Raw genomic sequence first — 12,232 nt, forward strand, 5'->3', positions numbered from 1 at the left:
TCATCTTTGTGTTTGCTCAATTGACTTCAAAATAATCAATCAAAGAGAAAGCGCCTGAATACATTGTACACCAAATTGCGCAAAGAAGCCGTAAATTTATCGTGGTGTAATTAATCTCTCGGAGCACGTTGGTAAATGTGATATATGTCTATAAGTTCATTGAAATATTCTCTAGCATCTAGTGCTAACAGAATTTGGGTAGATTTGCTTGTTCTTCAAAATCATGAAAAAATTGTCGCTCATATTTGCGGTTATGTCGCTATATAATGTAATTGTGACGTAATTAATCTCTCGGAGCACGTTAGTAAATGTGTTGTATGTCTATAAGTTCATTGAAGTATTCTCTAGCATGTAGTGCTAACAGTATCCCGCCACAATGGGTTATTTCTTCATTATCATGAAAAAATAGTCGCCCATATAGGAAAATATTATGTTATGTTAATCAAGTTAAAACTTGATAAGAACTAAATCTACCACTCATCGAGTGTATGTAATGGATAGACGATGGTATATAGATCGTAGCAATAACTACTTTATGTACGTATATGGTCAAGGGACTTCAAAATAATGAAAAGTGTAAGCATCTGAAATATGTATTAAGTAAGTTGTCGGCTAGGGAAGAAAGTGAAGGAATTTTTCACTAAAACAATTATAAGCATCTCAGCCCAGTTGGTTACATCCTCGAACTAGATCCCTGTGGTCTGTGGATCGAATCTAACTAAAGCAACTAAAGATCTTTTTTCTTTTTTTTATTTTAATGATGGTTACTTTTAAAAATACATACAGTAATGAATGTAACCAATTATATTACAGACTTATTTTGGGTTCTTAATATGTAGGTAAATAAAAGATGCCAAGACAAATTTATTTTATTTTAAGTATACAAATCCACATTAGAAACTACATCAACACAATCATGTTAAATTATTTTATATTGTTATAAGTAGGTATGATTAAAATCACAATGATATTTCTAAATTTATTATTTATCAATCAGAATATGGATACATGTAACAGTTAAAATCGATAGCTTGAATTATATCATAGCTCTTTTAAGTAAGAGCATACTTTATTAAATAAAACAGAATAAAATGTGATCTACTAATAAACCTAAACTTAAATAGAACCTATAAATATTAAAATATATATAAATAATATAATTGTTACGTTCACTTCACTCTCACTGCACTAACTCATTGTTACTACTACTCGACAACAGGTGTCGCTATTATTACCGCTACTCGGCAACAGATGGCGCCATGTGTCCAAAGAGTTAAAATAAATACAGCTGTTTTCATTTTTATAAACATACGTATTCTTTAGGGTTTTAATTTCTGTCTTGTTAAATATTCTGCTAATTCAATTATTAAACTACAATATTGGAAATAATTAGTGCGCATGGCATTAATGAAGGTCAATGCGCATAGTCAAAACATTGCGCATTCGCATTCGAGTCGATCGACCTGCGAACGGAACGGAACTGTCAGTGCTAACAAGAGCCTCTTCGTTTCGTTGTGCTGTTTTTGGTGCTGAGTGTTTGTAAAAAGTTACTAGCTTTTGGTTTTGTTTTGGTGCTTGTGTACAATAGAATTACAGGTAAGTCAATACAAAACTTAATAAGTAGATAATATCCAATTTTTACATAGCATTGATAAGATCTTTGTAATTTCCCCCGGTTTAATTTTTGAGAAATGCCACATCAGTTTCGGCTATTGTGGTTATAAACAGTCATTCCCTTTCTTATATGACTGTCTCTGAATATGTAGGACTTGAGATATGTGTAGGAATTTGTTTACCTACGTTGTAAATGCTCCATCAATTCTGACTGTCCCTTTTAATTCCGTGCCTTATCATTAGCAAGCAATTTGTTCACCAACTATAAATACAGGCTACTCCCACTATTGTACCCATAGGTAGAAATACATTATAACAATAACATGCAATGATAAAAGATAGATAAATTATTTTTCATTATTACTTGCCTTATCTGGTAACCTGTATGATATATTTTGTTGATTATGTTTCTACCATTTCTTTTGGGATAGGTGTTGGTTTGTTTTATTTAACATGCTCTCGGTTTTATTTTCTAGTAACCGTTAAAATAAAACTTAGAGCTAAAAAGTTTTCTGGTAGTGATTCTAGGATTTTTAAAAAGTTGCCTATCCAGGTTGTCTGTTGATCAAAATCCATTTAGTAGTTTTGTCGTCACATTCGCTAGGTACATCGACATGTCGATGTTGCATCGTCATCTTCACCCAGGTGATCTGTTGGCAAGAAACGATACATTAATAAATAGGCGTGCCAAATAAATAACATTGCTGTGTGAACTAAAAACTATAAAAGTTTCAGTTTTCTCGCATACAAAGTGGCGCCTCTAGCGGAAACTATCATGAAACTTTTGACAGATAATCTATGCAGGTGACAGAAGAAAACAAAAAAAAATTCGTTTACGTAAATTGCAAAACCCGTACTAGAGGCCCTGATACAGGATGTGCTGCACCATGATTTTATTTATTTGGCTTTCCTATGCATTATGCTGGTCTTCAGTTTCAATATCATTTAAAGGACTTTATTGTTTTAAAATAATGTATTTCTACACTTACCTTCTCATTATAGAGGCATGGCCCGGGGGCAGCGGCGGTATTCCCGAAAAAATAGGAAAGCTGAAATTTAGAAGAAAAAAAATATTAAATAAAGATATAAGAAGAGATGTAAGAAGGCAAGCTGACAATGGGATGGTATGTCTGCAAAGCCAATCATAAAGAACCAAATAAACTGCTTATGGGCTTATGGTTATATTAAACCGATTGCATGTATCTATATACTCTAAGCATGTATCATATTTGTTTTCTCAGCCTCACACTTTAACTCAGGTAAGTTCTGAAGCACATTTACTGATTCTACACTATGTTTGAATTCAGTTTCATGAAATTGATTATTCAGTAGACTGTGAGGATCTACACCTCTTGACAGACAGTCAGCTGGATTTAATTCAGTAGGAATATAGTTCCCTTTTTCAGGTACCTGCTCACATTCCCAGAACATATCTATTTTCCTATTTAAAGACTCTGTTGAGACAGCCTCAGATACTGACTTGCAAAAGTTACTTGGTAGTGATGAACATCCCTCGCTGTTCAATGGTGCAGTGCCAGCAACAATGTAGCCGAACTGAGTGTTGTGTAGAAACAGCTGACCTGGTATCACTGGCAGTCTCTCACGCAGTAGGATCTGAAACATGATGTCACACCCAAGTAAAATATCTATATTTCTAGGTTCGCTGAAGCATCGGCAAGCTGAATGTGAGATGGTATGTTGATGTCCTGTACATTGACACGGAAATGAGGCATTGAAGATGTTATGTTGGGGACAATGCATGATAGAACAGTGAGTTTATAATCACTGTTGGCTGACTGGATAGCAAATCCAAAGTTTGAAATGTGATGAATTGATGATTAGAGATGAGAAAGCGTTTAAACTGAATAATGGTTAATTGATAAAGGATAATATGAAATATTATAATCATTATATCAAGATTTATAGTCATCAACAAAAACTAGGAAATACCTGGATCCTCCAATCTCCATTGGCCCACAGACATCGGCATGTTTATTACATCCAGGGGTCCACTGCTCCTTGCACCGTTGTGACCAAATGGCAGACGAGACTGCTTTCCTTCACAGAATACAGGCATAATAATAAGGCATTAGTTTTCTTCACTTGCTGCCAACTGATGATCTGCTTCGCCGCCATCTTGCCGCTATGATGGCATTTTTATGGCAATCTGTCGCTGTCGGGTGTGCCAACAATTTCTGCCAGTATCATGTAATGACATTGCATGTGTATTTATTTATATTGTAAATATTGATACCCCTGTTCTTGAAAACTTTACGAAATGTTATATTTAAGCTGTGAATTTTATTCTTAGCAGTGCTGCAAACCTTATATTGTTGACTGTGCTACTCTCTGCTCAAAAAAGCACTTCCTAGCTCGGTACTATTGTAGTTTACTGCAAGATCTATCAACTTTGTCTTCACTACGTCATAATGTACTCTGTAACTACGTCACCCGTAATGGTGATTCCCGAATTTTCTATTACCATTATCATAGGGAAGTATTTTTTGGCAAACCCGCTAGTATTAGGCATCCAATCCACTCGTCATCCACTTTAAAACCTGTTCCAGACAATTTCTACGCCGCGCCGTTTCCATTATTAGATTAGCGTCACATAACTAATTCATAATTAATAAATAAGGTTGTCTGGTAGAGATTGCTATAAGCAATAAGGCCGCCTTTTTAATCTGTTTTTATTTTTAAGTTTAATTTTGTATGTTGATCTATTTTGGTGCAAATAAAGAGTATTGTATTGTATTGTATAATTCGTCATTGACTCGCTGGTGTCCAGACGAATTGATTTCAGGTTTCGCAATAAAGTTATTCTTCGAGAGAATCCGGAATCGTCGAACATAGTTCTCGACATCAGAACCATTAGGGCCGATGTAAAATTTTTGCGAAAATCACTTTTTTAAAGATCCTCCTTTCTTTTAGTCTAACACACGTATCTCTATCTCTTTTTGTTCAAAACTTCATTTTCCTAAAAGTGGTCGCATATCCACAGTACACTGGAACCATACGGACTTTTTATAATTTCAGACGTTATGGCTGTACAAATATGAAAATAATGTTATTTTATATACGGTCGGTTGTAAACAACAGTTCAAAAATACCTGCAAATAGTTCGTCCCATATCAATAACGTACCCTTTTGACCAACTAAATATTACTTATATGCGGTCAAATTTTCACGTCAGACCTTATGGTTCGAAACACATTCAGTTAAGTTCATACAACCCCGAACGGCCCTCAGAGTCAGGTTCTGCTGTAGCTGGAGCTTCTTGCAGTTGGTCATCGAGCATAGTGCGTACCACGCCGGAGCAGCGTAGGTAATACGGAAACGCATGTATGTTTTAAAGATCCTCAGCTTCTTGCGCAGGGGGAGTCGGGAAGCCAACATGGGACAGAGCATAGCCCGTGCGGCCTTCGCCTAGTAGACTGAGTTGACCGCTTGCACACTCATGGTGAGCGTGCGCTCGATCGCCACCCCCAGGTACTTGACTGAGACGAAATGACTTCGGAGTTGCAGCTTCTTAGCCAGGTGCGGCGGACAACATCTCGGTGCCCACGTTGCCCACCACTTTTCCAGCCATTCCGGCAGGTGATCCAGTTTTGATACGGCCAGGTTTTCGCCGCCTTCTTGTTTTCCGAGTTTCGCATTAAAGTCTCCCATCACCACCGTGAAATTAGTAGTGAACTTACGCAGGGCAGACGATACGTCTTCATACGCAAGTTAAGGTTTGATACAGATTGAACATATTACATTATATATATATACCTACCTACCTTACACAAACACTGTCTCACCCACTATTTATTTATTTCTTTCCACACTTATAACCTATGTAATTATTAATATCTCATCACATAACACAACCCATCATAATAAATATATATAATACCAACTTCGCGTTCGTGACTGAGGTCAACTCAAGGGCCAGCTGAAAATCAGCGCTGTGGCCTCACTGTCCACAGCATATGCTGAGCTGGTGCCGTTTTGACACTCTGGACAGCAACCTTTATTTGTTTTGTTTGTTCTGTATTGAGTATTCTCTTTATTTTGTTGTTGTTTCTTTTTCTTTTTTTTTGTCTTATTATTCTGTCTCAGTGTGTCAAATAAATGTATCTTTCTTTCTTTCTTTCTTTCTTTCTTTCAAGTTCGACCTCATCATCGGTGTGCTTAGATGTGGGTGCGTAAACCTGTATGACCTTCATTGAGTATCGTTTAGATATTCTCAGGATGAGGTACGCAACCCGTGTCGACACACTTCCGATTTCAACGATGTTGTTGACGAGGGACTTGTTGACGATGAACCCGACACCCCCTTGGGACAGTTGGTCGCCCTCCCGGTGGTACAGCACGTTTCCGGACTGGAGAATTTCCGTATCCTCTCCCTCTCGTCGGACTTCGGATAACCCTATAATGTCCCATTTTAATTTGCTGATTACCTCTTCCAGCTCCTCTATCTTCACGTCTTCCCTCAGTGTCCGTGCGTTATATGTTGCCAGGTGCAAGGGTCGGTTGGGCTGGTAGCCGACTCTCTGCCGGAGATTCTTCGCACCCCCTGCCCCGCCGTTACCGTAACCGCTACCGGAGTCCGGGATAGCGGGGCTGCCGGAGACTGGGGGCCGGGGCTTTGTTTGTTCCATCATAAGGAGGTGTGTTTGCCATAATCACCGCGCTTGGCAGGCGTGTTGGTGATTCTCCTTTTTTACGGCGGGAGATCGCCGCCTCTGCTAGGAGAGGAGGTCGGGTCGATTTACCGCCGCCCGACATTCGGCGTTGTCACTCGTTAGCACCACCCAGGGGACACGTGTAGGGTAACTAGGGTTTGTACCTACGGACGTGAGCGACAAGCCCCCCTATGTAGACATACACAAGCCAAAATTCAACTTGAATACTATTTTCCCCGAACCATACAGTCTGTTGTTATAATAGGTATACGCATTTTTTAAAGTTAATTTTATTTTCTTGACCAAAAGGTCCGATGTTAACAAAAGCCTTGCCTTTTAGTCTAAAATCTATACAGCCGTAAAGTCTTTTATTGACGTGAGCCTCTAAGTTACTATTTATATTTATAGTCGAAAAATGGGGCTGATATCCATACTCAAAGATACAAAACTAGATTTTTTCGCTAATATTGCATAAATATTGTCTTCAAATGAAACGATTTTGTATTTTCATTAACTAGCCGAGCGAAATAATGTAGGTATTTCGACTCCAAAACAAACATCTTTGTTTGTTTTAACGGTGGTAAAAGTTTATTTTGGCTCTACTGAAAAGTTTCAAAAATGGACATCGGCCCTCTTGGTTCTGATGTCAAGAGTTTGTAGTTTCTTCCACAAATCCTTCCCTTCGTACTCGTAGCACTTTTGATGTGGATATACAATGACGGGTCGATCATTAAAATTAACTTGGCGTTGGTGTAGGTATAGGTACAATGTACAATGGGGGTCGCTAAACATATCACTTTGGACTTATTTCGTTCGTTAAATAAATAGATCACCAATCGCATCACAAGATTTCTTATATATTATATACCTATGAATATGGTCACTACAAGCTTATGTTGAGTTAAGGTTTTTTCATTACTTAAAATAGGAGAACCCTTTAGTAGGTAGAAACAGAAAAAAGAAACCGACTTTTTTACGATTGGGAGACTTGGCATTTTTTACAAGTTAGGTATGTTTTTGTTTTGATGGCATTATGCTTTGTCCCGCTCATACTCTGTGGCCGTCTCTTTTTAACTCGGTTACCGCGCTATCGTTGTGTAAGTGAGCCTGACTATGTGTGCGTGGGCTGCGTGGCTATCGCGCGCCGCCGCCGCCGCCGCCACCACCGCGCCGCGCCGCCGCGCAGACAATGTATTTTGCCGAAATACCTACCTACCTACTTTGTAGTTGGTCTGAGCTTCCTACCTATTTGATTTCGAGAAATTTGACAGTAAGAGAGTGAAAAGTAATATATGTTTGATTTTGTTTTAATTATAATATGACCTACGTAAGTACCGAAGTTCAGCAATTTCGTGAAAAAATATTCAGCTCATCCCTACTTTCAATAGTACTCACATACCTACCTACCTGTAAATTAATAGGTTCCTTCATTAACATACCTACTTAACTAGAATAGAACCGTAAGTATTTATTTTAAAGTAGGTACATCAGCATGGTCATTATGTATGTCGTTGATAACTCTTTTCACCGTAAGCAGACTGTCAAAAAGCAAATTTTGATACTATTCGCATTATGTAGGTAAGTCCGGTTGGTTGCCAATAATGACGTCATCATGGGTATAGACTTCAATCCCCACCGGCCGCCATCTTGTTAAAATTATATATATTATGCGAATATTTCATCGAAACCCGAGATTGGTATTTTGTATTGGATAGTTGGAATCATAAGTACAAATTTGGGTGGCCCAACTGTCTTGTCTTGGGCAACTAGTAAACAGTAGCTTTTAAATAAAGAATTAAATTGCTCATATTATGTCCAAATGTGAATTTTATGAGACTAAACCCAGAATTCATAAGTATATAGTGGCTCGTGCATTCGTAATGTGAAATTTGAAACGATTTTCTCCTAGCTTAGCGCGAGACTATTATTATTCTAAGGGAATTTTCTATGAAAATTATGAACATAATAAAACTTTTTTCTATTTAGGTAATGCATTCATATGTGAATTTGAAATTAATATAGGTAAGTAGTTAGTTAATTATGCACTTATGTGGTACTTCATAAAAATATATCTCGGTAGTCTCGGTACCCAAGTGCATCATGGAATCTATCATCATTCATCATAATATTCATAGTCCATAGCTGGATTTATGTCTCCTTATAGGAGCGGAATAAAATGTTGTCCTTCATCTTCCTTTAGGTACCGGTCACCTACCTATATGTCGGAAATCCAGCTAGTCTACGTGATCAAGACAACTACTTATATGTTTTTAGATAATTTAGTTTACATGTAAGTACTTGCTATACAGTGAAGGTAATATCTATGGACAACATTTCAAAAAACCTAAGCGGCTATAAATCGAAAACCATTTCGAGATTTAGCTTTAAAGGCCACAAAAAAAATATTTTTGAATTTTTAGGATATATCATTTTGGAGAAATTCATAAAATAGTCTAAAAGTGCTGATGATGTAATTCATTAGGTGCGATGCATTTTGTTGCATGTTGTTCATGGTGAGCGTGCGCTCGATCGCCACCCCCAGGTACTTGACTGAGACGAAATGACTTCGGAGTTGCAGCTTCTTAGCCAGGTGCGGCGGACAACATCTCGGTGCCCACGTTGCCCACCACTTTTCCAGCCATTCCGGCAGGTGATCCAGTTTTGATACGGCCAGGTTTTCGCCGCCTTCTTGTTTTCCGAGTTTCGCATTAAAGTCTCCCATCACCACCGTGAAATTAGTAGTGAACTTACGCAGGGCAGACGATACGTCTTCATACGCAAGTTAAGGTTTGATACAGATTGAACATATTACATTATATATATATACCTACCTACCTTACACAAACACTGTCTCACCCACTATTTATTTATTTCTTTCCACACTTATAACCTATGTAATTATTAATATCTCATCACATAACACAACCCATCATAATAAATATATATAATACCAACTTCGCGTTCGTGACTGAGGTCAACTCAAGGGCCAGCTGAAAATCAGCGCTGTGGCCTCACTGTCCACAGCATATGCTGAGCTGGTGCCGTTTTGACACTCTGGACAGCAACCTTTATTTGTTTTGTTTGTTCTGTATTGAGTATTCTCTTTATTTTGTTGTTGTTTCTTTTTCTTTTTTTTTGTCTTATTATTCTGTCTCAGTGTGTCAAATAAATGTATCTTTCTTTCTTTCTTTCTTTCTTTCTTTCAAGTTCGACCTCATCATCGGTGTGCTTAGATGTGGGTGCGTAAACCTGTATGACCTTCATTGAGTATCGTTTAGATATTCTCAGGATGAGGTACGCAACCCGTGTCGACACACTTCCGATTTCAACGATGTTGTTGACGAGGGACTTGTTGACGATGAACCCGACACCCCCTTGGGACAGTTGGTCGCCCTCCCGGTGGTACAGCACGTTTCCGGACTGGAGAATTTCCGTATCCTCTCCCTCTCGTCGGACTTCGGATAACCCTATAATGTCCCATTTTAATTTGCTGATTACCTCTTCCAGCTCCTCTATCTTCACGTCTTCCCTCAGTGTCCGTGCGTTATATGTTGCCAGGTGCAAGGGTCGGTTGGGCTGGTAGCCGACTCTCTGCCGGAGATTCTTCGCACCCCCTGCCCCGCCGTTACCGTAACCGCTACCGGAGTCCGGGATAGCGGGGCTGCCGGAGACTGGGGGCCGGGGCTTTGTTTGTTCCATCATAAGGAGGTGTGTTTGCCATAATCACCGCGCTTGGCAGGCGTGTTGGTGATTCTCCTTTTTTACGGCGGGAGATCGCCGCCTCTGCTAGGAGAGGAGGTCGGGTCGATTTACCGCCGCCCGACATTCGGCGTTGTCACTCGTTAGCACCACCCAGGGGACACGTGTAGGGTAACTAGGGTTTGTACCTACGGACGTGAGCGACAAGCCCCCCTATGTAGACATACACAAGCCAAAATTCAACTTGAATACTATTTTCCCCGAACCATACAGTCTGTTGTTATAATAGGTATACGCATTTTTTAAAGTTAATTTTATTTTCTTGACCAAAAGGTCCGATGTTAACAAAAGCCTTGCCTTTTAGTCTAAAATCTATACAGCCGTAAAGTCTTTTATTGACGTGAGCCTCTAAGTTACTATTTATATTTATAGTCGAAAAATGGGGCTGATATCCATACTCAAAGATACAAAACTAGATTTTTTCGCTAATATTGCATAAATATTGTCTTCAAATGAAACGATTTTGTATTTTCATTAACTAGCCGAGCGAAATAATGTAGGTATTTCGACTCCAAAACAAACATCTTTGTTTGTTTTAACGGTGGTAAAAGTTTATTTTGGCTCTACTGAAAAGTTTCAAAAATGGACATCGGCCCTCTTGGTTCTGATGTCAAGAGTTTGTAGTTTCTTCCACAAATCCTTCCCTTCGTACTCGTAGCACTTTTGATGTGGATATACAATGACGGGTCGATCATTAAAATTAACTTGGCGTTGGTGTAGGTATAGGTACAATGTACAATGGGGGTCGCTAAACATATCACTTTGGACTTATTTCGTTCGTTAAATAAATAGATCACCAATCGCATCACAAGATTTCTTATATATTATATACCTATGAATATGGTCACTACAAGCTTATGTTGAGTTAAGGTTTTTTCATTACTTAAAATAGGAGAACCCTTTAGTAGGTAGAAACAGAAAAAAGAAACCGACTTTTTTACGATTGGGAGACTTGGCATTTTTTACAAGTTAGGTATGTTTTTGTTTTGATGGCATTATGCTTTGTCCCGCTCATACTCTGTGGCCGTCTCTTTTTAACTCGGTTACCGCGCTATCGTTGTGTAAGTGAGCCTGACTATGTGTGCGTGGGCTGCGTGGCTATCGCGCGCCGCCGCCGCCGCCGCCACCACCGCGCCGCGCCGCCGCGCAGACAATGTATTTTGCCGAAATACCTACCTACCTACTTTGTAGTTGGTCTGAGCTTCCTACCTATTTGATTTCGAGAAATTTGACAGTAAGAGAGTGAAAAGTAATATATGTTTGATTTTGTTTTAATTATAATATGACCTACGTAAGTACCGAAGTTCAGCAATTTCGTGAAAAAATATTCAGCTCATCCCTACTTTCAATAGTACTCACATACCTACCTACCTGTAAATTAATAGGTTCCTTCATTAACATACCTACTTAACTAGAATAGAACCGTAAGTATTTATTTTAAAGTAGGTACATCAGCATGGTCATTATGTATGTCGTTGATAACTCTTTTCACCGTAAGCAGACTGTCAAAAAGCAAATTTTGATACTATTCGCATTATGTAGGTAAGTCCGGTTGGTTGCCAATAATGACGTCATCATGGGTATAGACTTCAATCCCCACCGGCCGCCATCTTGTTAAAATTATATATATTATGCGAATATTTCATCGAAACCCGAGATTGGTATTTTGTATTGGATAGTTGGAATCATAAGTACAAATTTGGGTGGCCCAACTGTCTTGTCTTGGGCAACTAGTAAACAGTAGCTTTTAAATAAAGAATTAAATTGCTCATATTATGTCCAAATGTGAATTTTATGAGACTAAACCCAGAATTCATAAGTATATAGTGGCTCGTGCATTCGTAATGTGAAATTTGAAACGATTTTCTCCTAGCTTAGCGCGAGACTATTATTATTCTAAGGGAATTTTCTATGAAAATTATGAACATAATAAAACTTTTTTCTATTTAGGTAATGCATTCATATGTGAATTTGAAATTAATATAGGTAAGTAGTTAGTTAATTATGCACTTATGTGGTACTTCATAAAAATATATCTCGGTAGTCTCGGTACCCAAGTGCATCATGGAATCTATCATCATTCATCATAATATTCATAGTCCATAGCTGGATTTATGTCTCCTTATAGGAGCGGAATAAAATGTTGTCCTTCATCTTCCTTTAGGTACCGGTCACCTACCTATATGTCG

The 12,232-nt window shown here is 38.5% G+C and overlaps 1 protein-coding gene and 2 long non-coding RNA genes across 4 annotated transcripts in view; 1 reads left to right on the forward strand and 2 right to left on the reverse strand.

Annotated features, from left to right (window-relative positions):
* The window catches only part of LOC105383155 (metabotropic glutamate receptor 2), a 156,762-nt gene that overhangs the window by 90,025 nt on the left and 54,505 nt on the right, over positions 1-12,232 (reverse strand). The window lies entirely within an intron of this gene.
* On the forward strand, positions 1,006-3,385 carry LOC125488857. Of its 2 annotated transcripts, none has more exons than XR_007266540.1 (3): positions 1,006-1,596; positions 2,617-2,873; positions 3,273-3,385. It is a non-coding gene; the product is annotated as an uncharacterized LOC125488857 (long non-coding RNA). The 2 variants fall into 2 exon arrangements; XR_007266541.1 differs by having other exon boundaries at positions 1,008-1,596; positions 2,617-2,738.
* Positions 1,682-3,706, reverse strand: LOC125488856. Its single transcript, XR_007266539.1, has 4 exons — positions 3,565-3,706; positions 3,095-3,228; positions 2,604-2,663; positions 1,682-2,264 (listed from the first exon to the last, which is right to left on the reverse strand). It is a non-coding gene; the product is annotated as an uncharacterized LOC125488856 (long non-coding RNA).

Source organism: Plutella xylostella, chromosome 8 (assembly GCF_932276165.1).
Source record: "Plutella xylostella chromosome 8, ilPluXylo3.1, whole genome shotgun sequence".
In the NCBI taxonomy this organism is placed as follows: domain Eukaryota; kingdom Metazoa; phylum Arthropoda; class Insecta; order Lepidoptera; family Plutellidae; genus Plutella; species Plutella xylostella.